This window comes from Macrotis lagotis, chromosome 2 (assembly GCF_037893015.1).
Source record: "Macrotis lagotis isolate mMagLag1 chromosome 2, bilby.v1.9.chrom.fasta, whole genome shotgun sequence".
Classification (NCBI taxonomy): Eukaryota; Metazoa; Chordata; class Mammalia; order Peramelemorphia; family Peramelidae; genus Macrotis; species Macrotis lagotis.
In genome coordinates, this window is record NC_133659.1 from 275,842,835 (window position 1) to 275,869,534 (window position 26,700).

General features: G+C 36.7%; 1 long non-coding RNA gene and 1 pseudogene across 1 annotated transcript; both read left to right on the forward strand.

Annotated features, from left to right (window-relative positions):
* Positions 1-277: 277 nt before the first annotated feature.
* Positions 278-20,132, forward strand: LOC141514981 (uncharacterized). The gene is made up of 5 exons (XR_012476179.1): positions 278-441; positions 2,284-2,431; positions 6,086-6,329; positions 17,377-17,464; positions 19,957-20,132. It is a non-coding gene; the product is annotated as an uncharacterized LOC141514981 (long non-coding RNA).
* Positions 8,128-9,592, forward strand: LOC141511705 (UDP-glucose 6-dehydrogenase pseudogene; annotated as a pseudogene).
* Positions 20,133-26,700: the final 6,568 nt, after the last annotated feature.

A 26,700-nucleotide genomic window follows, 5' to 3' on the forward strand; every position in this document is an offset into this window, starting at 1 on the left:
GACTTGATGGATTATTACTTAGTACAATGCCCTCATGTCACAATCCAAGGAGCATGTATATCATATTCATTCATTTGATTTTTTTTCTGCTTGAACAATATTTTATTTTTCTCCAATTACATGTAAATACAATCTTTAACCTTCATTTAAAAAAATCTAGTTCCAAATTTTCTCCCTCCCTCCCTTTGTCCTTTTACCTCTTCTCTCCCTAAAATGAGATGCAATTTGGTGTAGATTACATATGTGTAATCAGATTTCATATTAGTCATGTTGAAGAATCATTAATTTAGCACCAGACTGATGATAAAAAGAAAAGCAAAAATATTCCTCGCCCTTTAGGAGGTGGCAATCTAAGAGAGGAGACAGTGTGCAGGAAAAATTGGGTATAATCCCAGCATTATGGGGCCTGGGACAGACTTCACTGAGAAAATCTCACATAAGGTAGGACTTTAATTGAAGCTTGAAGGAAACCAGTAAGTGGGGAAGGGGGGCGAAGGAAGAGTTTTCTAGACATAAGAGACAAAGAAAATACATCCTCAAGAGATGGATTGTCTTATTCAAGAAAGGAGGCCAACACAGCTAGATTAGATTATTGAGAGGATGGAGGGAGCAGTCTCTGAAGGATTCCAATAAGGAAACTAAGAATCAAAAAAGTCAAGGGAATCCTACTTAGCTGATCAAAGTAAATGATATCCAGTATCTTATAAGATGGCAGCTTGGCACATAGATCCAAAGAAAGATCATTTCCTCCCCAAAGCAGCTCTCCCTTTCACTTTCAGTCAGTTCTAATTGTGAAAGTTTACTCCTAGTATCAAGTCTAAATTTTCTCCTTTTTTACTTTCACCCATTATTCCTAGGTCTTGGGGGTCAAATATTTGAATTCTATAACCTCTGGTATCCATATTGATTTTTTTTTAGGTTTTTGCTAGGCAATGGGGTTAAGTGGTTTGCTCAAGGCCATACAACTAGGTAATTATTAAGTGTCTGAGGTCACATTTGAACTCAGGTCCTCCTAAGTCCAGCGCCAGTGCTCTATCCACTGTACCACCTAGCTGCCCCTATCTATATAGATTTTGATCAATATTTTAAAATCCTTTGAAAAGCTTCCCATTTCTCAGACTCTAACACACAAAGTGTATACTCTATATAATATATACACATATTTATATGTATATATAATATTAAAGTGAGATTATACACTTTGATAAACATTTATTAAATGGAATCAAATGGAAATTTACTCCTCTGAGTTCTTTTTTCCCCAAAAGTTCAATATCAGGAAGATGTAGTGGGTTATAGCCCTACCCCAAATCTTCATACTGGGGAAAGCCTCCAACCAGAGAAAATTCTCAGCATCCCAACCTCCCACTGAACCCAATATTGGCTTGAGAAATTCAGTTCCCATAAACACACACAAAATGAGAGGCTTCATTGGCCCTGGACCAAACGATTGGAGTCTTTTAAGTCTCTCCAACACAGACTGTTCCTCCTACTCCTTCTAAATCATTGCTCTTTTTTTTCTTTGAAGATTCAGCAGTTTAAAATACTGGTTTCTGTTTCATCTTCCAGTTGTTTGTTGGCAATACGTTTCAGTTGTTTTGGGTCTAACTGTGCCCCTAACTACTGTTTAATATGTAAAAAGATGGGGATACAAAAAATTTTTGCAAAAAATCTTAACCAACTAGAGTAGCCCATCAAGGCAAGAAGGTCAAGTTATCAGCACAAAGAACATCACAACGTCCAAGAACTGCCAGAGCTTTTGATGAGGCCAAATATTTTTCCTTTTAAGATTTGTTTTCAGTGAATAGAAATCTAGCTCTCTTCCCTATCTATTTAAAAAAAGAAAATAGAACTTTTATAACAAAAATGCATAAAGAGAAAGTTAATTTCCAAATCAGTCAAGATTGACCATAATTGGCCATCATCTAAGTCTCAATCTGTACCCTGAGTTACCTTTATTCTCTGTTGGGTGGTAGGTAGCACTGCTTTCTCATCAGACCTCTGGAATCATAATTGGTTACATTCATCAAAATTCAATATCATTTGTCTTTTATGTAAAGATAATTATCAATATTCATTTCTCCCTCCCACTTTCCCTTCTCCCTACCTCAGTAGCAGGTAATCTGATAGAGGTTCTACCTGTGTATAATTGTGTTACACATATTTCCACATTACTCACACTGTGAAAGAAGACTCAGAAGAAAGCAGGGGAAACCACGAGAAGGAAAAAGCAGAAAAACAAATTTAAGAAGGTGAAAATAATATGCTTTGATCTGCATTCAGATTTCATAGCCTTGCTCCAGTTGTTTTCCACCAAAGGCCTTTTAGGATTGTCTTTGTTGTATTGCTGAGAAGAGCTGCATCCATCAAAGTTGACTATCACACAATTTTACTATTGAGGTTCTGCTTCTGCTCACTTCACTCTGCACCAGTAAGTCTTTCCGGATTTTTCTGAAATCTGCCTGCTCATCTTTTCTTATAGAGCAATAATATTCCATTATATTCATATAACACAACTTGTTCAGTCACTCCCATCTATTGGACCCCTAAAATTGGATGCATCATAGACATACTATACTCATGTACAAAACTGGACTCAATTTCTTGGCCCCCCAAATTTTCCCTCCTTCCAAACATCCCTGATACTTTTGAGGGTACCACCATCCTTCAAGTCATTCACACTCCCAACCTAGATTTTGCCCCACAACTCTTTCCAAACTTACCCCCATATACAATTTGTGGCCAAGGCTAGCTGACCTTATTTTTCCAACAACTTTGCTAACAACTCTTGAATACACACCTTCTTTCCTTCAGACAATACCCCCCAGTGCAGTCACACCTGGACTATGGTAAACAGTTGGACTGTCCACTCTAAGTTTCCATGTATGAGCTTCCTAAAATACAGGTCAGTCCAACCCCCCCCCCCAATTCTACAGAATGCAGTAGCTCCCTATAACCTCAAAGATCAAGTTTAAAAGCCTTTGCTTGGCTTTTAAACCTCTTCTTAACCTCACTGCTTACTATATTTCTGCTCTGCTTGGACCATCCTACCCTCCACATACCCTGTGATCCAATGACACTGGCCACCTTACTTTCTCTTACACATTTCCTGATTCTAGATATTTTCACAGGAAAAATACCATTCCTGGAATTCTTTTCTTCCCTATTCCTTCATTTCTCAGCTAAATTCTGTCTTCTGTCAGAAAATTTCTTCAGTCTTTCTTAATGCTATCTCCTTCTCTGAGATTACCTTAAATCTATCCCTATCTATATCTATCTATCTATCTATCTATCTATCTATCTATCCAAATAAACACACACACACACACACACACACACACACACACACACACACACATATATATATATATATATATATATATATATATATATATATATACATATATTTCATGCTTATTCATAGTGGCTTTCATGTGGTCCCCTCCCCTGAAATTAGATTGTAAATGCCTTGATGGCAGAGATTGTTTTGGTCATTTTTAGCAACCTTAGCAGGGTCTGGTATATAAGCTTAAATCCTTATTTAAGAGTTAACTGATTCCATTGCCATTGAGACCTACTTCTGAGAGGGCTAGGTAAACAGTTTCACTTCCCTATCACCAAAAAGCGAACCCTCTCTCAAAAGTCACCCTTTGGCCATCTGAGCAGTGACCACTAGGTCCTGCACTGGTAGCAATGTGAAGGGGCCAAATAATTCTAGATTATTTTTTAAAGGGTTACACTTGGCATGCTGTTATAATGGCTAAGGTCCATGACTGACCACTCAGCCTCCAGAGCAGGGGGACATTGGCTATCATGGTTATGCATCTTCTGCTGCTGGCCCTCCCCCATTGTCTGCTGCTGCTGCCAGGGCCAAGGAGCAACTCTCTACCTAGGCAGATGGAGCAGAAGTGTTGCTACCTTTATTGGGACCAGATTCCCCATAGATTCCAAGCCAAAGCTGTGCTGCCCCTTTTGCCAGGGACTCACTCCCATTCCCTCTGCCAGGGACAGCACCTTGACATTGCCCCATTTTGTCTGGGCAGGAATACTGTGTGAAGGCCTACTCTGTTCTCCAATGCCAGAGCTGGGCATTGCCCTGTATTGGACAATGCTCCACTGTAACAGCCAGGCAGTGATTCCCCTTTACCAGGGCTGCATGGCATGATACCAGTGCCCCAGGCCAAGGAGACGCCCTTATTGGTTCAACACCTTGATGCAAATGTGTGTGAGTGAAATAACAGAAACAGGGACATCTAAACAAGTTTTGTTTTGGAGAATAACATAAAAAGCTTCAATTTAAACAAACTGAGTTTAAGTTAGCAATAGAACCTCTGATAGAGATTCCCACAAAGTAGTTGGGTGATACACGGCTGGAACTGGGGACAGAGATTAGGGCAGGATATATAGATTTGGGAGTCATCTATACAGAGATAAAAACTGAACCCATTAGAAGTGATGCAATCAACAATAAAGTGCAAACAAAGAAGAGAGCCCTGGGTGATATCCTTGGCTACAAGTGGGGTGAATAGACACATGGTGATCCAGCCAAGAAAACAGGTAAGAGGAAAGTCTTGAGAAAAGGAAGCATCCAGAGTAGTCAACAGTCTGTGATCAAAATCTGAAGGCAGGTCTAGAAGGATCATCAGAATCCAAAGTCAGGAGATTGTTGGTAATCTCAGAAAGAATCATTTAATTAAATGGAAAGAGGAAGGGAAATCTCAAAATTATATTGCAAGAAATTATAGAGTAAGAGGTTAGAAAATAGAAGCCAAAAATATAAAATGTGGTCAGTTTTCCCTAAAAGATTGGCTATGAGAGGGAAGAGAGATATAGTTTGAGAGCTAGAAGCTCTAGCAGGGTTAAATAAAGGATTTCTAAGGATAGGGAATGACCTAGACAGCTTTGTCTATGTAGGGAAGGAGTCAGTGGATAAGGAAGGAGAAGGAAGAAGAGAAGGAAAAGGAGGGGAGGAGGGTTACAAAGAGAAGCTCCCAAAGGAGATATAAAGGAAAGGAATAAAGGTACTAGCAAGTCTGTTTTCTTTGTTGGGGATGCATTGTCCATCAGCCTGAGTTGTAAACCATGGACACAATTGGTCATCCAAGTCCCCCCCCCCCCACAGGGTCCCTTCCTCATAGTCATCTCATGGGGGGCAGTCACAATACCTGGCCTCTGTCTCCTTGACACGTCTTGGGGGGGGGGCGGTGCTGCAAGAACACAAATCGGTTGAATTCTTCTCTGCCAAGACTTGGATAACCTGGGTATCAGACTGTATTCTTTAGTAGTATATCCAGACTCCATATCACGTTCATCAGGATCCCATCACCTTAAATCTTTTGGGAGCCAAAATCTGGCTGTAACAGATGCTACTATGAAAAGCGCTTACGTCTTAATGATTGAAGATTTTACAGGACCGCTTCCTTGACTTTATCCATATGAATCCTTAATACCTGTAGAGTCATAGCATCCCAGTAGATAGATATATGCTTTTCTTAAAAGCATACCACAAATACTTGGAACTAAAACACTAACATTAATGCAAATAAAACATTAACATCAAACTAAAAACAATAAAATGCTAAAAAAATTACTGAACATAAATAGGATGAAAATAGTAGTATAGCGTTAAATTTTGTAACTCTGTAGAAGAAATATAAGAGTGCAAAGAGCCCTGGACTTGTTTCTGTTCTATCTTTGTATATCCAACACAATATTTAGCAGCCATTAGAATCTAATAAATGCTTGTTAGATGCAATTATGTTCCTGTTTAGTTGGTGCCCCAACCAGGTTCCCATTGAGAAGAAAGTCAACAAGGATTCATAATCTTGAGAGAGTTTTCTCTATCATGATCTGGCCAGGTCCTAGCTATTTCCCTGCATTATTTTTTAGACTTGCAGGATTCCCGGTCTCATTTATCTGATATACAATTGTTTTCTACCAGTCAGTTTGGTGCAGTGGGCTAGAGTAGTGTGTGGCATCATGATAGGGCTTGTTCCTCTCAGGGTCAGTAGACCTGTGCTCATCATTTGGCGTTAAGTGCTTTTCACAGTAGCATCCTCCTCATTGTCATTGCTTGTGTCTCTAGGTCACCTGAGACCAACATTAGGAAGCATCAGGCCAAAGGTGTCACCGTGTCTGAGTGGTGACATCACAGATGGCATCAGGGCTGTTCCAGCTCTGTGAATGAAAGAATAGAGTGATGTACCAAGGGGATACCCAAGACAGCCTTTTCTATATGCTGGAATCATCTCCTACAAGTTCCAAGACTGTCTGTGAAACTTTCAGTGCACCTTGCACCTCAGACATCAGAAGATGCTTCAAATCTAGAGGTAGTGATGTTTTTCTTGACTGTATAGATTTTTAAAAAATGATGGAGAAAATGTTAATAATGAGGTTTAAGCAGTACATTCTATTTTTAAATTTTATATATATATATATATATATATATATATATATATATAATATAGACCCATATATTTTATCTATATCTGCATCTATATATATACAAATAATATCTATCTAAATATACAGATACATATATGCACATATACTTATCAATATCTATCTATATGGATGTATACCCACATATATTTATCTATAGCTAATCTAGATATACAGATATTATAAACATATTTATCTAAATATAGATATACACACATATGTTTATCTATATCTGTATCTCTTTCTTTGTATGTTACACACACACACACACACACACACACACACACACACATAAGAAAGCAAATTATTAGATAGCACAATCCTGAGTGTAACAGTACCTGGACATTTTGGGATGACACAGGCCAAGATACGAGGCTGTGTATTTCAGTGTTACATCCCCACTTACCCACTTAGGAATTTTTGTAATTTAAAACAGTTTTGTTCTCAGAACATCTCCCTTCATTTCCTATGTCATTTTCTTCTTCAAGAAGGAAGGTCAAAAAACAGCAATCATTTCCCCCCTAGCAGTTCTGGTTTCTAGGCCAATTGGCTGAAGCAATGGTTAAGGCACCAAGCCTGGAGTCAGAAAGACCTGAGTTCAAATCTGACCTCAGACACTTAATAGCTAGATAACCTTGGGCAAGTCATTTCACCCTGTTTGCCTCAGTTTCTTCCCCTGTAAAATAAGCTGATGAAGGAACCATCAAACCATTTCAGTATCTGTGCCAAAAAAAAACTAAAATGGGGTCACAAAGGGTCAAAAGAAACTGAAATGAATGGATGAGTACAACTTTGGATTTCTTGGAACTTCCCCATCATACCTTCCTTCCCCAAGAACCTGGAAGATCCCATTTTACTGCAAGGTTGAAGCCACCTGGTTCTCACATCTCACCAAATCCTCAGGTCCCATGACTACAGGGCAGAGCTCTGGGAATTCTACTTAAGAAGGGACCAGCTATAATCTTTTTGACCTCTCTAAGATGTTCCAATATGGACCTGTATCAGAGCCCTTCCTTCCTCTCCCCCTTCAACTTTCTGTTGTGTGCTGTATACCCCCATTAGATTGTAAATTCCTGCCTTTATTTTTATTTATATTTGTATCTCCAGTGTCTGGCATATAGTAGATGTTTTAATATTTAGCAACGGATTGACTACCATCATTCTAGTTTTATCATTACCCCAATGAGAGACAGACTTTCAGATGGTCTCACATTTCTCTTTCTTTGTATTCCCAGTGTCTGGCACTTAATACATGGTTTTTAAATTCATTTTCATTCATTCAGTTAGCTGGCTCCTTGAAGATTTCATCATATTGCATTCCTCTCCAGAGGAATCAAGACAATTCCCATTGCTGCCTTTTTTGCTCAGGACGCCTTCCCACCTTTTAAATGGGGGGATAAAAATAGCTGGCTGTTGCTTACCTCCCAGGGAAGTTCTTATTGGATTTAAAGGGAGTGATACATTTGAAAGTGATACATTTGGCAAACTTGAAATTGCATATAGTTCATCAGTTATTGAGTCAGAACTAAGATTTCTATAGGTCTTTTAAGATTTTCAGGGTGGGGCGGGCCAGGGAGGAGCCCGCGGCGGGGCCGCCAGGCCACCACCTTGAACCCCCGGGAGCGGCGGGGAGGAGGGTGCCCGGCCGGTGCGGAGCCAGACGCCGCCGCCCCGTCCAGTATAATCATGTTGGAAATCCAGAAGATCTGTTGCATTGGAGCAGGTTATGTGGGAGGACCCACCTGTAGTGTCATTGCACGTATGTGCCCAGAAATTAGGGTCGCAGTTGTTGATGTTAACGAATCTCGAATCAATGCATGGAATTCAGCCACACTACCAATTTATGAGCCAGGACTAAAAGAAGTAGTTGAATCTTGTCGAGGGAAGAATCTCTTTTTTTCTACTGATATTGATGCTGCCATCAAAGATGCTGATCTTGTGTTTATTTCTGTTAACACACCAACAAAAACTTATGGAATGGGAAAAGGTCGGGCAGCTGATCTAAAGTATATTGAAGCCTGTGCTAGACGGATTGTACAGAATTCCAATGGATACAAAATTGTGACGGAGAAAAGCACTGTCCCAGTTAGGGCAGCAGAAAGTATCCGGAGAATATTTGATGCCAACACAAAACCCAACTTGAACTTACAGGTGCTCTCCAACCCTGAATTCTTAGCAGAAGGCACAGCAAAGACCTAAAGAACCCTGATCGAGTGCTGATTGGTGGTGATGAGACCCCTGAGGGGCAGAAAGCTGTCCATGCTTTGTCTGCTGTCCATGAACACTGGGTTCCCAAAGAAAAGATCCTCACAACCAACACTTGCTCCTCAGAGCTTTCTAAATTGACAGCTAATGCTTTTCTTGCTCAGAGAATCAGCAGCATTAATTCTATAAGTGCTCTGTGTGAAGCAACGGGAGCTGATGTTGAAGAGGTTGCAACAGCCATTGGGATGGACCAGAGAATTGGAAATAAGTTTCTGAAGGCCAGTGTTGGTTTTGGTGGGAGCTGTTTCCAAAAAGATGTTTTTAAATTTGGTTTATCTCTGTGAAGCTCTGAATTTGCCTGAAGTAGCTCGTTATTGGCAACAGGTAATAGATATGAATGACTACCAAAGAAGGTTTGCTTCCCGAATTATAGACAGTCTGTTTAATACAGTCACTGATAAGAAGATCTCTATTTTGGGATTTGTGTTCAAAAAGGGCACTGGAGATACAAGAGAATCCTCTAGCATCTACATAAGCAAATATTTGATGGATGAAGGAGCACATCTCCATATCTATGATCCTAAAGTACCAAGGGAACAAATAGTTGTAGATCTCTCCCATCCTGCTGTTTCAGAGGATGACCAAGTGTCCCGACTGGTGACCATTACAAAGGATCCATATGAGGCATGCTGTTGTCATTTGTACTGAATGGGATATGTTTAAGGAATTGGATTATGAACGAATTCACAAAAATATGCTGAAGCCTGCATTTATCTTTGATGGACGGCATGTCCTCGATGACCTTCACAATGAGTTACAAACCACTGGCTTCCAGATTGAAACAATTGGCAAGAAGGTATCTTCAAAGAGAATTCCATATGCACCTTCATGTGAAATTCCAAGGTTTAGTCTACAGGACCCACCAAACAAGAAGCCAAGAGTATAGGAATTAGCATTTTTGTATTTTAAGTATTGGAGAATCATGAATACCCATATTATATTAAATAGCAAGCCAATGGAGTGTTTTTAAGGAAACAAAAACTTATTTTTTTTAGTGATTTTCAATCAAGTTTTTAAAAGCCACAAAGCTAGTAGCATACCTAGTCATCTTAAATCTAGAATCTATTTTCTCTATATTTTTATAATATTTTATCAGTTGTTGAATGAGTAAATGGAAAATAATCATGATGATTTTAATGGCATACATTTCTGTAAAAATTAAACTTCAGATCTCTTGCTTTAAAATATGTTCAATACTTGTACTTCAATTTTATACCTTTCTATATTTTGTTCATCAGTATATTTTTTAAAAACTAGATGTTTTGTTAATGACTTAAAATTTTTATGTTAAATTCCAAACTGACTCTTGAACTCAACAGAAATGCCATAAAATGAGCATAATTTGTGTAGGGTGTGATTGTCAGTACTGTTTGATATATAAACCATGGACCATAGAGAAAGGTAGTAAAATGAACATTCTTGGGCCTTTTCTGTTATCATCTTTATATACATAGCAAACTTATTCTCCTGGTTATGAATCCGAAGTTCCATTTTTCATGGTAATTTTTTTTTTTTTAGAATTTTTCAAGGCAGTAGGGTTAAGTGGCCTGCCCAGGGCCACATGGCTGGGTGGTTATTGGGTGTCTGAGGTCGGATTTGAGCCCGGGTGCTCCTGACTCCAGAGCTGGTGCTCTTATCCACTACGCCACCTAGCCGCCCCTCATGGTAAATGGATAAAACATTCCATAAAACCTTAGTGGGAGAGTACGGAGAGCACATTGAGTCACACTTTTGTTCCAAAGAGTCAGTCAGTTGTCATCTCTTTGATAAGTTAAAATGTGTCAAAGTAATTATTCATCAGAAGAGAAAAATAAATAAATAGCCTGGTCATTTTGTTCCTGTCTTCCCATAATTTTTGTTGTTAAAATTTTCTTTCTGAAAATCTGAACTTAAATACCTCCCAACCCCCAAAAGAAAGAACTTCCAAATATATAGCAGAATGCAAAAATGTGGATTATTTATGAAACTGAATCTCAATTTCAGAACTTGCTTTTTTAAAGGATATAATAAATTCCACACATTGCTTTCAAAAAAAAAGATTTTCAATATTCCAGTTGGAGACAGACTTAGAGTTGAAAGACACCTAAGAAGCCATCCCATCCTCTCATTTTACAGATGAAGAACCAAGACTCAGAAAGGTTTAATTTTTGCCAAAGGTCACAAAATAACAAGGGACAGAATTAGAATACGAACACAGGTCTCTTTATTTCTGGACCAGCATCACCCAGTCTCACAGACTGGAGGAATTAGCTAAAAAGAGCATGAGATCAGAGTATCATTGATCAGATGGGGACCTTCAGAACATCAGACACATCAAGAGAATAGTTATGGAGACAAGGAGGGAGCCCCAGGGACTCTGCAGCCTAAGCCAGGTTGTGCTGCTCACTTAGCCAAAAGGACTCCTATAGAGAACTCACACAGGACAGACTCTTATGGGGAGGTCAGAAAAAACAATATGAGGACCCTCAAGGTCTCTCTTAAGGAGAGTGCAACATAGGAGACACTCCTGTTGGGCACAGGACCAACCCAATATAGTGAGTCCTCATCTGAAGAGGTGTTGTGAGCTCTATGAGCAAAGTAGAACTGAAATAACTTAAAAGAAACTGGAGATGTTCAAATTCAGAAAATCCAACCCAATTGTTCACAGGATCCATTTGTGCTCAACCTGAGGTAGACCATTTTGAGCTCTGAGAAGCCTCAGTCAGATGCACTTTAACTTGATTCTAATGGTGATGCTATTTTTGGTTCTTTTAAAAAAAAAAGAGCAACCAGCATCCAAGGGCTCAGGTAGACCTGACAGGTGTGACATTGAAGGTAAGGTAATATGACTTGTTGAACATAGGATTGACTTCAGCTAGTCCCTGTGACACAAGGGGCACTGAGACACAAGCAAAATGAGTTGGTTTTATGAGCAATTTCTATAAGCCTGAAAGGTCTCAGAGGAGGAGTTAACCTCTATTGGTGGAGCATTTGCTCATTTGAAGTTCTCTGTCCCAATGTAATTACAGTTCCAGACCCCTACCTTTGAAGGAGACAGTTCAACGATTCTAAAGCCTTGCGGCTTAAGAAGTTATTCCAGAGAAAAAGAGGGTGCAGGGGGTTAGGAAGAATACAAAATCAATCAATTATTGATTTTTAAAAGTTCTCCTTTTACTTTAAAATTTTACACATAGAATGGGTGATGATAGAAAGAGGTAGTTTTGGGAGCAGAATTTATGCAACCAATAGAGTTGTGGCTAAGTTTTAACTGATGTTATGCTTTGCCTTGCAGATCTTATTTTAGTTTTCTAATTAGAAGGCAGTTATTATAAAGAAAATGAAAAAGCGAAGCATTGCCAGTAACAGTGAGTTCTTTTGAATAAATATTTGCTGGTTTTGAATTTCCACATTGTCTTTTTTATGATTTGTGGAAATATGCTTAAAATCCAACTAAGTTTAATACATGCTTTTTGATGACTGATTGGGGTAAGGAAAATACTTTGCAAAACTTAAAACACTATAAATCAGAGTGTTTGTTATGGAGACTCTGTCCTCTTCTCCAATATATTTTATCACTTCCTTGGGTAAGGAAAAGGAAGAAAGCTGATGTATAATAATGATAACATACATTTACCTAGTCCTTGCTGCATACAAGGCCTCCTGCTAAACACTTCCTGAGAGGAAGTTGCTATTATTCCCATTTTACAGAGGAGGGCTGAGGCAAGCTTGACCAAGGTCACACAGCTAGTGCTTGAGGCCAAATCTGAACTATTATGTGTCATACATTAGGAGCTTAATAAATGTTTATTAACACTCCAGGTTCAGCTATGCAACCAAGTATAAGTTCTGACTTGAAAGGAAAAAAAAATTCTAATAACATTAATAAAGATTACAAGGAGAAAAACGTCCTTAACAGACTGGAAGACTACACCATTGCAAATGTAGATTACCTTGAGACCTACTCCTAACCTTGCACTTTCAGGCTGGATTCCCTAGATCCACATTGCTAAAACTCATTCATGAGCCCCCACTAATAGGTTTACTTTCATTAGTCAGTCAATTGACATGATTAACTCCAGATGATGGATCCGATGAGGATGGAAATAATGAACAAGCAATAGGGAACCAAGAATGGGGAGGGCATGATGACGGAGGAGTCTATTAAATACTGAGGAATGAGTTTAGGTAAGTTATCCCCATCCCTTAAGGGTCAAGTCTCAGGCTGAAGACTTCTCAGGACCAGAGGCAGCTGTGGGTAAGAGAGAAAGATAATCATGAGAGGGAGATGTGATGGCATTTCCCTCCTTTCCTGATAGGCTCCATATGTGATAAAGACCTATATGAAAATGGGGCTAGAATTACCACTAATGTTCTCCCACTGCTTCACCTATATTAGTCTCCCAGTCTTACTGAATGCTAATTTTCCTAGTGGCAGTTAGTGATACCATAGACAGGACCCTGGGTCTATGGTCAAAAATACTTACATTCAAATTAAACCTCAGAGATCTCTGGGAGGGAAGAATATACAATTAAGTGAAAAATTATGTAAAAGGAAAACTACAAATAATTTTTAAAACTGAGTACACAGCTTTTTTGAAAAAGATACTTCCAAGGCCAGCTAGGTGCAGCAGTAGATAGAGCATCAGCCTTGGAGTCAGGAGGACCCAAGCTGAAATTCAACATTGGACAATTAACAATTACCTGTGTGACCTTGGGCAAGTCACTTAACCCCATTGCCTAACAAAAATCTAAAAAAACCTTTTTTCTTTTTTATCTTATTGTTTTATGATGTGATACTTTCTATTCACTGAATATTCATTATGGATTTGTGTTATATGACATAAGTTGTTGGTCTAAAAATTTTTTTTTTTTTTTTGCCAACCTGCTTTCAAATTTTCTCAGTAATTCCTGTCAAATAGAATCTTTCCCCAAATAGTTCCACTGGAGAACAAGTGGTCGAGTTAAATTGTCTGATTCTACTCTGTTCCATTGACCTTATTTCAAGATTATTACTTTACTGTAAAATTTAAGATCTAGAAGAGCTATTTTCCCTACATTCCTACTTAAAAAAATTCCTTGATATTATTGACCTTTTTCTTCCTCCAAATAAGTCATACTCATTATATCTAGTTCTGCACAGTAACCTCATGTTTAACTGATAAAGCTCAATCTGTAAGTTAATTTTAGTCCTAATTGTCATTTTGATTATGCTGGCACAATCCAATCAGAAGAAATGACTACCATTCACTACCACTCTTCTTGAAAGAATATTTTGTAATCTTATGCATATAAGGGGTCTCTCTACATTACTTCCCACACTTGGTAGTCCTAAGTCGGTTCCTGGCTGGGGGGGGGGGGGGTAGTGGGAAGAGTCATCACAAGGGGCTAATGACCATTCCCAGCTCTACACTCCTCAAACTACAACTCACAAACTTCCACCAGGGTGTTTGCTTTAACAGTCAGCCAGAGGACACAATTAACTTGAAGCAAAGGCTTCTACTGGAAAGGCCCAGTCATAAGCAATGGAGACAAAGCCCCCTCCAAGCACCCTGGGACTACCCTTCCACAACTACATAGTGAGTGGCAGAGCACCTAGAAGAGACTCATGAAGAAAGGAAGACTCAGAAAGTCCTGTTTTTGGCACAGCAGGACTCTAATGTCCCTTCTCTTCTGGGGTCTCCATGCTGCTCCTCCTGAGAAACCTGGGCGGACCCCTCAAGCCTTCCCCCTGGACTCAGAAAGTTCCTCAACCTCATTTCTTGACCCACTAGACCCAGATAGTTTTTTATTGAGGGAGAGGCTCCATTTCAAGACCGTTGTGGGTGAAGGGGATATGGAGCTGGGAGAGGAAGTGCATCAGTCATTGACACTCTTACTATAAACTAGAAGACAAAAGGGAGCTGGAACTAAATGCTGAAAACTCCCAGATTCTCCTAGGAGAAGTAAAGGAGTTGGGGGATCCATAGTTCTGGTGTGTATTCAAAAAAACAAGAAATCATTTCATAAGACATTCGGTCATCTTTGATAAATGCAGCTTCATATATCAATCATTATTGCAAAAGGATTAGAAAAGAGAATTCTGTGGAAAAGTTGATTAAGACCTCCAAGTTAAATCAACATTTAATCTAATACTTGGAGACATCAATGAAAAGGTGGGCATGGGAAGGATGCCCAAAAAAAAATAGGTAAAACAAGAAAACAGAAAGGACCAACCATTTGTAAGCTACACAGAAGTCTTACACCTACATATCGTGAATAGTTTCTTCAAGAGTTGGCAAGCACTGGATGTAGTAAGAAACAAATGACACTACCTAAGCGAGAACTGCCTATTTAGCGAAATGATGGCTTAACAACATGAGGGCTTTCTAATCCATTGTCTGGTATGAAGTATGGCCATCAACTGTTAGAACAAACATAAAAATCAACTCCAAATAAGAGAAATATCAAGGGGTAAAATTTAAACAGTTCTTATCTGACTTAAAAGTTTTCAATGCCCTTCAAATGGGAAAAAGGCATTAACAAAGACTATCATTTCTTAAGGAAGTTTAACCTCTGTGAACCAATTGCTCCAAAAGCCTAGAAGCAGAAGTAGCCTCCTCCAAGAAATACTTGATCTCTTTGCCAAGTAGAAAGAGATGGTAGGCCAAGGCAATAGCAATTTAAAAAGTCAATTCATTTGTAAAATCTTATGGAAGATGATGAATGACTATGATAGAGGAGTAAAAAAGCAAATTACGAAGTCTGATGACTGATTACCTGTAAACAAAGCCATTCAGAATATATAAGAGAAACAGAGACAGAGAAATGATGAGAAGAGTGAAAAAGATCTATCAAGATCTCTGTAGGAATCTATTATTTTAATCAATGATAGTGAAGACACTATGTTGGGACCCTAATAGACAGACAGATGTGTGTGATGTGAAGAATGAGGAAGTAGAATGACACAAAGGAAAATAAAAGATGGGGAAATCCCCAATTCCTAGAGATCCATGTAGGAAAGAACACAATTTTGAGGATATTCTGGCCTCCAAGCTAAAGATAATTCGGGGGGCAGCTAAGTGGCACAGTGATAGAGCACTGGCCCTGGAATCTGAAGGACCTAAGTCACTTAATTATTTAATAACACCAAGCTGTTTGACCTTGGGCAAGTCACTTAACCCCACCACCTTGTTAAAAACAAATAAAAAGGCCAATTCAGAGAAGAATGGCAAAAGCTTAGGAAAACTCTTAGACATTATTGCCACTGGGGGGGGGGGGGGGAGTAATCAAGAAGGTATCAGTAACTACTGACCCATAGGTCTACTCTGCAGTCTTTATAAAATATTTAGAATAAGTTCCATTAGAATATCAAGGTCATTCCAATGGACACTTTTGCACTAATAATCTTTAGCAGGTCACATCTTCACAATCATACAATTTGCTTAAAGAAGAATACAATATCCAACTGAACTTATCATTTATGGATTATAAAGGATTTGATTACAGCAAAATGTTGCTTTAAAGGCCTTGTTCCAATAAAGTATCTCCCAAATAGATAATAAAAATCATACAGATTTCTTGCAAAGATGCCACAGGAGAGATAACTTTGATTAGCAAACCTCTGGTTATAAAAAAACAAATGAAACCTATTAAAACAAGGAAAACCTTGGCATTTTTAGATGCCACCACTGTCAGTGTAAGAGAATAGTGTCCAAATAAACAACAGATTTTTATGGATGTGGTAAGGGTCCGATTTCAGGTTAACATACTGAGGATTGCATCATGTCCTAGAACATCATAGAACCTACCATTTCCTAGTCTGTAAAGAGGAGGGTAGGGGTTAGGCCTCTGAGATATCTTCCAATTCTATAATTCTACGATTCTGAGATTCATGACTCAAGAAACTTTTGTTCAGGAAAAAACACCTGGTGGTGTTTAGTTGGATATATACCCTACAGTTAGTCTTATCAGAACGTATACCTGAGAGAAAGAGACAAGATTCTAATAGGACAGAGTAGGCTACCTTGCATTTGGGAAATTGTACAGTGCTGATTGATAACCTTGTCCTTGAAACAAGGGCCATCTTAACATTAGGACCCCCGAAGAATTAAATCACCCAAAGGGCAATGGAGGAATATAGCTCAAGTAGCTGGAGCATATTAAGTATGAAAGAACTATACCAGAAGTGACAATAAAGAGATCAAGAAAGTTAACCCAGTGAAATGACAAAATAGGATGACAAATGAACAGTTCACATGATCCCTAGTTACTCATGTAATAACTAAAAACCTAGGTAAAAGCCCCCAAATCCATCAAGGAGACCCCTGATGGAGGAGTCATGGATGAGTAACAGGTTGCAATTTGCACAATACTCACAGGGTTTATCTCAAAGAACCACTAAAGTATCAAAATACAATCACAAATTGTTACAACGTAAACTATATTAAAATACAATCTGATAAATTTTCACCTACAAGTTCTATTTATGAATGCAAGGTCAAATTTTAGGGTTAATAATCAGAGCTAAACAGGGCAATAGTTGTTTTGAACCTCTAATTTTTATTTTACAGGGTTTCACCAATTTATAGATTTTGACCCCTACTACTAAGGTTTCTGTATGTGACAAAAATCTATTAGGACTGAATTAAGAATAACATGCTATTCATTTAAACTTTAAGTATATGCAGAGTCCTTAATTTTTCTCATGCACAGGCGCAACCATGTGAAACCCTTCCTCTAGATCATCAAGGGTTCCTGAGTGCCTACCACACAAGTATACTGGAAAACATCGGGACAGGAGGTAAGAAATCTTTATTTCAAATTTCTGCTCTGAATCTATTTGCTGTACTTGGGCAACAATCTGGTTCTCAGATTTCTCACCTATAAAAAGAGGATGCTGCAGATTTGAGCTTAGTTAATGTCAAATAAAATATAAACCCCTTAGCCTAGTATTCTGGGCTTACCACAATCTGTTCAGCTTATAGAATCACTGATTGCAGTATATTTAGTGTTGGAAGAGGTTTTTTAGAGAATTTTAATTTCTATTTACAAATCTTATTAACAGAAGGCAAGCAGGATGAAATTACTTGACTAAAATCACCTCAATAATAAGTTGCAAAAGTAAAATTAAAATTTGGGTTAATAGATTCCTATATGGAGGTTGAAGGAAGAGCATCATGACACAGTAAAAAGGACATTGTATTGACAAGTCAGGATCTGGGCTTGTACACTGAATCTTGAACCCATACTTGTGTGACCTTAGGAAGTCATACCCTCTCTCAGGGTTTATTTCTTCAAAAAATTGAGCTAGGAGAAAGTTGATTTTATGCTCTCTCTCATGCCCCTTCTCTAAATCTATGGTCCAAGGAGATTTCCAATATTGATTCACAGCCCTCTCTATCATACAGATTTACATATTAGCTAATCTCATCCTGACTTTTCATTTCTTTGGATTTGTTGGCACTTTTTTCATCATGCTTGCTTTCTCCACCCCCATTTCTGCTGACATTCTTTACTGTCTCCAACCTCCATTATGAAGCTTCCCTAGCTAGAAATGATTGTCTTAGCACCTAGGACAATACTGAAACTTGGAGGAAAAAAGAAATCAATATCATAACAAAACATGCAAATGAGAGAATGGGGACAGTGTTCAATATTATCTAGCTTGTTTTGCAGCATTTCACAATACCATAGACTCATTAGATAGTTCTTTTTTTTTTTTAAGACTTTTCAAGGCAGTGGGGTTAAGCGGCTTGCCCAAGGCCACACAGCTAGATAATTATTAAGTGTCTGAGGCCACATCTGAACTCAGGTACTCCTGGCTCCAAGGCTGGTGCTCTAATACACTGCACCACCTAGCCGCTCCTAGATAGTTCTTTTAAAAGACAATCTGGTCACAGCTGTTGTGTTTTAACCTGACTGACTCAAGACTTTCAGGCCCAGCCCTAATATATCAAGAACTGTAGGTTCAGGGCATGAAAATCAATGAGAAAATTCAACAATAACCCTGCAAAACATCTCAAAGTACAAAATTAGATCATATTGGTCTATCAAATAATCTTTCTTTAAAGCAACAGTAAGAGTGGCAAAATTCTGTTTACGGAAACAAGATTTTAGGTGAAATACCTAAAAACACAGTTATTTTTATGTTGTGACATCTTAAGGGAGTGTTCCCAACATAGCTGATTTTTACAGCTTCTCAAGTAATAAGTAGAATAGCAAGAAGTCAACAAGCTTATCAAGAGACTATACTATATAATCAAGTAGGACCTAGGGATGCAATGGTCCAATTTAGGTCACATTTGTGTTGGACCTTTCCCCGAGGGCGCCCCGCCCCCCAGTTACTGTTATATTGCTCTACAAATGATAGATAATAAAAGCATAACCATGACATAGGAATGATGCCATTACTTTGGCTTGAGGAGACTGATATCACATACAACTACAACTCCAAATCTGGGTAAGCACACAGTAGCTAAAAACTACTGAATTGAAAATACTAATGCTTCAGGGGGTTTAAGAGCTTAAACCTCTTGATACTGAAGAATCAAATACCCAAAATAATCTGTATAAATAGCTAGCTGACATCCATTTTTCTTAAGCATTTTCCAGGAAGTTGAAATAATACCTTTCAAATTTATAAACATCTGAATGGTTAAAAATTGTTTTTTAGTCAGTCATTTATTAAATAGTATCTTCTATGTGCAAGTCACTCCGTCAGCAATACTTCTGAACAAATGAAAACAACTCTTACTAGGCTCATTTTAAAATTCTTATTAAAGCAGTTTCTTAAAAACTAAATATAGTGGGTTCCCCAAAGTTTCATGCTTCCCAACTTAATGTGTCACTATAACAATAAAAATGTTCCAGAAGAAATAATTTCTACTAGTGCCTATCCCATAGCTTCATAGGTATGTATGTCTGATGTGGATTGGGTGCTTGAAGCTTTTGAATAGCATCAATAAACCCTTGGATCAAAATTATTTTTAAGTTATTTTTTTTCCTATTATCAATAGACCATAAGACATATAATTACACACAAGATCAACTGATATTTTTAGATTCCTTACTTGAACACCCCCCCTCAAAACTCCCCCATACCAGGAAAAATGCAACAAATTTCTAATAGCCCAAGTATTGTTATTTGTATGCCTTAAAAAGAGTATTATTGCTAAATGACTTCCCCAGAGTAAAAAATTAACTTGTAAAGTTTAGAAAGCATACATTAACTGTCTTTAGTGAGTAGGGAGTAGAAGATTGTTAACAAGTCTATTTCTATCATCTTCCTCACAGGACTGCTGTTACTTTGGGAAATCTCTATTCCAAGGTATTCAAACTGCTATCCATGTGTCTCATTTATATTCACATCCTTGGGAGAGATTCAAAGAGAAATTACTGTCTTCTTTTATAGCTGGAGAAATAGGAATGTAATTTAAGAGATTGACATGATATCTAGAGTTCAAAATCTTTCACAAAACTATGCTGTATCTGCTTACTGAATGTGGGGCGGGGAATAGAAAACTGTCTATTAGTGACAGATAATCAGTTGGCTTAAAATGTCAGAAACTTGTATTTAAATAATTTGAATATTACCCTCATGAACACAGGTATTTTACACACATATACAATGGCATGTGTATGTATCTATATACTTCATTTCTGCACCTCTCTCCTCACTCCAGTATAAAAATGGATGTTTAACTATCAATTTCAGTTTTGTTAAAAAGATTTATTTGCATTTTTTTAAAAAAAGAATTTTTAAGGTTCAAAAGGTTTTTAAGGTTTTTAGGGTTTAACCATTCAAATTCCCCTTTCATATCTATATCTAATATATTGAAGAACATGAGCAAATATTTGGTCAAAACAAAGTAGTATTCTGCATTACATTCCATTTGAAAAGATTGCTCATCTTGTAATGGAAAATGCAGGTGTGGAAAAGAAAGGTATTGATAATAGAAAAATATATAAATTGCTTGATTTCAGTAGCCTTTAGTGTTTTAAGCATGAAAAACAAACCTTTTCTATTAATCATCTTTTATTTTCCTAACTGATGCACAACCTAGATAGAGTAATGGATTTTGTTAACAACCTATAAGAAATGAACTGTGAGCTCATTTCTAGAGAACCTCTGAAAATCAGGGTTAATTTGCCCAATAGTTATCTATTGCTTCAGTAGATAAAATTTTAAATGTTTCCAAAATATCAGGATACCTATATGCTGGGATACATCCATCTTCCTGGTTATAACTTTGTTGAATTTGCTATTGATTAATTTTAAAAAGATTGTCATCAGAATAGCAGAGATGGGAGACACCATACTCTAAAAACTTTGCTATTTTTAAAGGTCAAAAATGATTTCCTGTATTCAATAACATAGTTGGTTACACTCTAATTCTTACAAGCTGTTCAATGAACTGATAGGAAGTTTATCTCTTCTAATTTCAGATTTTTCTTTAACTGGGGTGAATTCAAAAATCAAATGAAACATTTCTTTTATATTAAAACTCCAATAAACAACAACCAAGTAGCTGATTTTCTGAGGCCTAAAAGTTTTATAAAACCATAGAAATCTGAAAATGTTCAGTACTTAAAAGTATACTTCAATACTTTATCTATTAATAAGTCACCTAAGGTAAGAATTCTTATAAATTCACTTTATTTAATATGGAAAATGTATTTTCTTTTGCAATATCCTGTGAACATAACAAATGTATATACTGTTTCCTTGGAGGAAAATACTATCTAAATATTATAAAGGGGGTTATGGGAAAACAATTCTGTTAGGTACTAAAATATTTCAGGGTGACAAGGTCGAACACGGTCAAGAAATCCTAATTTGATAGAAAACAATTGCTTCTTATTTTGAAAAGCAGAAGGAATATGAATTTGCTTTTATGGATCATGAACAAAATTACCTCATTTTGTCAGATTAGAAAGCAATTAGTCTCAATGCATTGATCAAGTGCAAGAGTGGGCTTAGGTGGTGATTAGGCCTCAGGGCTCTCAGCACTTAAGTGAACTACAAGGTGAGGAAAGATGCAAGTATTTTCAGACAAGTTCAATGCATTTGTTTTGCTTGACTGAACTTTTAAAAAGGAAAAAGTTTCCAGAGAAAGAACTGACCGTGATGAGAAAAGTTATCAATAAAACTAAAAGATTATTTTTAAAGATTACTTGCATGTTGAATTTTTACAACCTCTAGCATGCAACCTCTAGAATCAACTTTCATGTTGAATTTTTGCAACCTCTAGCATGAAACGATTTGTTAATTGATCAATAGTCCATTAACCAAAAAAATCTTTCCTTGAGAAAAAAACTCTATTTTGGGGTTTACCTGGTTTTTTTTCATCAATAACAATGAAAATTAAGAGCAGATCTCAAAACAAAATTTACTATTATATAACATGATCCAAGATAGAGCTATAACGTTTGATTTGCTCCAGGGCAGGTTGAGAATTTTAATATTATGTAAAACCTTGATTAAATCGTATTTGAAGATGTCAATTTTCTATTTGATTAAAATTTAAGAAAGTTCCATATATTTCAAACCATTATTGAAAGTACTTTTAAAAATAGTTAATAGTTCACTTTCATCAAGTTAAATACAGTAAGGATCTTAGTCCATTTTATAACTATAGTAATCATTAATAATGATCACATTAATGGTATAAATGGAATAGGGCATTGAGATGAATCTGTAAAAGTCTAACATAGCTCTTAGATGTTGGTAGCTTGAAGAGATCTCTGATGTTACATTTGCTTGTAAAGGAAAATTTCCTTTGTAACTGAGCTTTTATTTAAAAGCTGTAAAACTTTTAATAACAAACTTAAGGAATTTTCAACCTCTATGAGTTAACATTATTATAGGGACAACTATTTTAGAGTTGCTCTTGGGTCAAAAGGGTATAAATATGCAACAAATTTAATTATAGTTAAGTCCAAATTATACCTGAGTTCTCAGAAGAAAAACTGGCTATGTCTCAATTTCCTACTTCATAAACTAGGCATAAATTTTAAAATAGACCCCAATTAAATATCCTACAAATGAAAATTAGAAGATAAAACTTCCAATAGTCATTGCATTTCCTATTTTCTTTTGGTTTTCACAAGTAATCTAGTAATAGACTAAATTGGCTGGGTTGTTGGAATTAAAAGTAGAGATAGGGAAGCTCAGAAGGGAAAGTAGAATCTCAGATTCCCAAGTTGGAACAGACTATAGAAAGCACCTAGTCCAATCTCTATCATCTTGTCGCATAAATTTCATCCACAACTTCCAGATACCTTCCACTCTGCTTCAAAGACTCTAGTAATGGGAAACTCACGACTGCAGTCCATCTTTGGACATTGTTTGTGGGGGTTCAATGAAGACTGTGTAAATACATATCTCTTCTAAACTAGAACATTCACATAGTCCCATTTTTATTGCTCACAGAGAACAGGTGGAGAGTTACTATAAAGCAGAATTTTGTAGGTAGAATTCACACAAGCATTATCATTGAAACGGAGTTCACATAACAAAGCTACTTCTATGATGGAAATAGGTAGTTCATGAACAGCAACATGTAAGAAGACAGTGTTGGCCTTAAGTCAAGTCATTGACCTGAGTTCAAATCCTGCCTCAAGATAATTATACTCCATGAAATCAAGAGCAAAGTCATCTAACCTCCAATATGACTGTTTCCCTTGTCTGTAAAAATGAGGGGAATAGACTCAATTCTTTATAAGGTACCCTCCATCTCAAAAATCTATGATCTTATAAACTGCTTACAAGTGACTGGCTACAATTTACTGCAAATAACTAGTACAGCAAAAGTTTTCTTCATTCTTATTCTTTTTTTAAATAAGGTTAATATTTATAGAACTCCTCAACTATTTAGGATTTATCATTGACTCTTTCATCAAAGTTCTCAATAACTTAGATGAAGATATATGGAAGGCATGCTTATCAAATTTATGAATGATGTGAAGCTGGGAGCAATAGTTAATGTTAGAGAGCAGAATCAGTATCTGATTTTCACAAAGACTGGAAAGAGGGATCAAATCTAACAAGGAAAAATCTAAAGATATCAAGTCTTATTATACTTCTATTATAAATATAGGATGGGAAAAGGTAAGGTTCAACAGAAATTCATTTGTAAGTGTTTTTTTACTTCACAACAAACTTATTGGGTTAAATAAACTAATGCCATTTTAGGGTACATAAAGAGACTTAAGAAACGAAAGTATTTAAGACCAGTACTTTTTCTTGTGCTGATTAGGCCAAATTTAGAACCTTGGATATGAAAGAGCAACATTAACAAACTAGAGAGCATGTCTAAAAGACTAGTAACCAGGACTTGAAACCAAGTCATATGAAAAATAATTCAAGGAATTAGGGCAACTCATCCTTAAAGAAAATAAGGGGGGGAGGGACAAGCAAGAGGATAGGGACATGACACTGTATGGACCTCAAGATAGATGTCTTAAAATATATTCTAAGGGCCATCATCAGAAGATTTAGACCTATTCTGTATGTCTCCAAAAAGAACTTGGAACAAAGGGCATTAGCTAAGATTTTCCAGATATAATTTCCTAAAAAGCAAAGCTGTTCAAAATTGGAAATAAGCAGCCTTCTTAAGTACAAAAATCTCCTCGAGAAGTGTTTAAGCTTACAACAGAAGACCACTGCATTAGGAAAGAGACTTAATTGTCTTTATGGGTTTTCTCTCAACTTAGGGAGAAAGATTGTTAAGAATTGATAAAGCAGATAAAAAAACAGAAGTCTCTATTAGGCAAGTCACACAACACACTCTTTGGGTCTTAGTTAAATACATATATAAATACAGGGCTTGTGCTAGAATTTCCAAGTTCCCGTGAGCATTAAATTCAAATAATTATATTATTTTAAAAGCTTATCTGCAAAAAAGCTCATCAGCTCTTGAAAACACTGTACACGTATTAGCTTTTCAAAACAACCAACACTAAAGAATCAGGAATTTGGAGGAAGAAAGAAATAGGCATAAAGACATAGATACACATGACATTTTCCTCTTTACATGTGATCAGACCATTTCTTCACTCAAATCTGAGCTGAGAATAAGTTGTAACTAACCTTTACAGACTAACTTCTAATAATATAATCACAACAAAATCCTGCAATGATGAAAACTGAATATGACTCTGGGATTCATTAAAATGTGTAAACCTGCATAAAATACTCTGAAAAACCGTGACCTGTAAAGTTCTATCCCAATGCCTCATTATGGTCTAAGACTGACCCAGGCTTTCAGAGGCTCAGTCCAGATTCTAGCCATCATTATAGCAATACGGAAAGGCTTCAAGTACAGGATCAGTGATGGGCTATGTTATTTTACCAAAGACTAGTAAGATCCAAGAGGCTCATCATCAAGCTGGCTGCAAACTGATGGCATTTTTTGGCTGCACAGTACTATTGAAGAAAACATCTGAGTTATAGAAAGGTCATAATCATTATCAGAAGTAATCACAAGGACAGGATCAGTAAAAAAAAAATGGAAGTAATACCAATTGTTGTCTAATTTAATCTGACTGAAATCCTCAGATTCCATTTCAATTTAGTAATGAGGAAACCAAGGGCCAGGAAAATTTAAGTGACAAGCCCTTAATTACATGGATAATTTAATGGCAGTCAGTCCTAGAACCTCTAACTAGTTTTCTTTCCATATAACACTGTCTCTAGTTACTAAAGTCATCATAAGTCTGATTCAGCACTTAAAACTGGAGGAAAGAAAAGGGAGGAGGGTGTCTGTTTTTCATTTCAGTGCAATATCAACTATTTCCTCTGGTATTAAAAAATAGAATTCCAGATATATCAGAAAAAGTAGACTGCAAGACTCAGAAGAAAACAGAACATGTGTTACAAAAAAAAAAAAAGAAACCCTTGAGAATAAAAAAAAAATTCAACATATGAAAATGCTTGGATTTAAACCTTAGGTAATTAACAGTGACATCCACAAAAATCCATGCATGTCAACCTCCTATTCAGTCCTAGAGCCTGCAGTATTATAATTTATTGTGAAACCAGAAAACCGAATACTTAAAATATATCCACAACATCTACACCTTGATAATGCATAGTACATAATATACTAACAACTCTAAATAAATTTCTAATTACATGTCTATGCAAATTATGTTAATATATCAACTGCCATATACAGAAATGGCAGCAACTTCATAAAAGATTCCATTTGAATGTATTAGCATCCTTAATAATAGTAATGTGATGTGCATTATCTGAAACTCTCAAATAAGAGCATCAAAGCTGTTAACTAATTACTACAATGTGCTGTTAACTAATACTACTGTAAATTCAGATGTTTAAAGCAGTTCAAGTTACACAGCAGGGAAAATATTCCTAATTCACAGTTTCAAAAACAAAGGGTGCAGTTTTCAAATATCTTTGCTTCCCATAAAATTGGTCATTTAGTGAACCTAATGGCTGCCTCTTTCAGTACATGTAAACTACTGTATTTGAATAGCATTAGGAGATGCCATTTATTTTTAGAAGTCAGCTTTATATTACACAAGCACCACACATTTGTAGGAAGAGGCTACAGTGTGAAATGTAGACTGCTTATATATATGTTCAAAATTAGTCAACTAAAGAATTACTGCACAAGATTTTTTCCCCGCAGCATAAGTCCTACATTCAGGAAAAGCAACTAATGCTTAACAAATACAGTTTACACTCCATAAAGGAGGGGAGGAAAACAGACAAAAACAACAACAACAAAAAAGTTGTTAGCTAACAAGCCCTGATAAAACCTGATACAGAATTATCTTACAATAATTTTTTTTTAAGTTCATGCTATAAAATTTCATAATAATGTGTACTCAAGAGACCCAAAGGGATGAAGAATATGGCTCTAGAATTTCTAGGTGGAAAAATGAACAAAATGGATGAGAAAACCTGAATACTTAAATATTTAAATTTAAAATAAGAAAGTAAACTTAGTGTTAATTTTTAAAAAGTGGAAAAAGATTAAGTAAAGAACTTGATTTGAAAAATCTGAAATT